Source organism: Styela clava, unplaced genomic scaffold, assembly GCF_964204865.1.
Source record: "Styela clava unplaced genomic scaffold, kaStyClav1.hap1.2 HAP1_SCAFFOLD_122, whole genome shotgun sequence".
Taxonomy (NCBI): Eukaryota; Metazoa; Chordata; class Ascidiacea; order Stolidobranchia; family Styelidae; genus Styela; species Styela clava.
In genome coordinates, this window is record NW_027556486.1 from 47501 (window position 1) to 49009 (window position 1509).

Genomic DNA, 1509 nt, shown 5'->3' on the forward strand with positions numbered 1-1509 from the left:
GAATTAACCAGACAAATCGCTCCACCAACTAAGAACGGCCATGCACCACCACCCACAGAATCAAGAAAGAGCTCTCAATCTGTCAATCCTACCTGTGTCCGGGCCGGGTGAGTTTCCCCGTGTTGAGTCAAATTAAGCCGCAGGCTCCACTCCTGGTGGTGCCCTTCCGTCAATTCCTTTAAGTTTCAGCTTTGCAACCATACTTCCCCCGGAACCCAAAGACTTTGGTTTCCCGGAAGCTGCCGGAAAGGTCGTCATGGTAACGCCTCCCGATCGCTAGTTGGCATCGTTTATAGTCAGAACTAGGACGGTATCTGATCGTCTTCGAACCTCTGACTTTCGCTCTTGATTAAAGAAAACATTCTTGGCGAATGCTTTCGCAGTAGTTCGTCTTCCGCCGATCCAAGAATTTCACCTCTAACGGCAGAGTACGGACGCCCCCGTCTGTCCCTCTTAATCATTACCTCGTGCTCCGAAAACCAACAAAATAGAACCGAGGTCCTATTCCATTATTCCATGCAACACTATGCAGGCGAACAGCCTGCTTTGAACACTCTAATTTTTTCAAAGTAAACTTATCGGCCACCGCCGACACTCAGTCAAGAGCACCGACGGAGAACCGAAGGTGAGGCGAACGCAACCAGTGACACGCCTTGCGACGGACCGGCGGCGCTCGCCCAAAATCCAACTACGAGCTTTTCAACCGCAACAACTTTAGCATACACTGTTGGAGCTGGAATTACCGCGGCTGCTGGCACCAGACTTGCCCTCCAATGGATACTCGTTAAGAGTTTTAGGATGTACTCATTCCAATTACAGGGCCTCGTTAGAGTCCTGTATTGTTATTTTTCGTCACTACCTCCCCGTGTCGGGAATGGGTAATTTGCGCGCCTGCTGCCTTCCTTGGATGTGGTAGCCGTTTCTCAGGCTCCCTCTCCGGAATCGAACCCTGATTCCCCGTTACCCGTTATCACAAAGGTAGGCACGTAGCGTACCTTCGACAGTTGATAGGGCAGACACTTGAATGATACGTCGTCGGTGCAGAGACCGTACGATCCGCGTGGTTATCCAGAGTCATCAAACGTCACAGGACGAACCCGGTCGGTTTTGATCTGATAAAAGCGCGCCTCCCGAAGTCGGCGCTTAATGCATGTATTAGCTCTAGAATTACCACAGTTATCCACTTCGCTTACGAGACCAAATAAACCAAGACTGATTTAATGAGCCATTCGCAGTTTCGCTTTACGAGAACTCGTACTTGCACCTGCATGGCTTAATCTTTGAGACAAGCATATCACTACTGGCAGGATCAACCAGATAGCTGCGACAGCTGCGCTCGGCCCTTGCTGGGCCGCCCGGCGCGTGCTCGTCGCATTCGTTTAAGACCGAGGCGATCGCCTGCGGCCGTACTCGGCTTCGACAGTCGCTGGCCGCGACGTCCACGCTCTCGCCGGCAGTGCCAGGCGGAGCGATTTGCGTTTTTTCTTTGCTCGCCCTCTCTCGGGCTCG

General features: G+C 52.3%; 1 non-coding gene across 1 annotated transcript in view; it reads right to left on the reverse strand.

The window, feature by feature from the left end:
- LOC144418767 (small subunit ribosomal RNA) overlaps positions 1 to 1320 on the reverse strand; it is a 1810-nt gene extending 490 nt beyond the window's left edge. The window contains exon 1 of the ribosomal RNA XR_013473668.1: positions 1 to 1320. This exon is cut by the window's left edge and continues 490 nt beyond it. This is a non-coding gene — a ribosomal RNA (small subunit ribosomal RNA).
- Between the last annotated feature and the right edge of the window lie 189 nt (positions 1321 to 1509).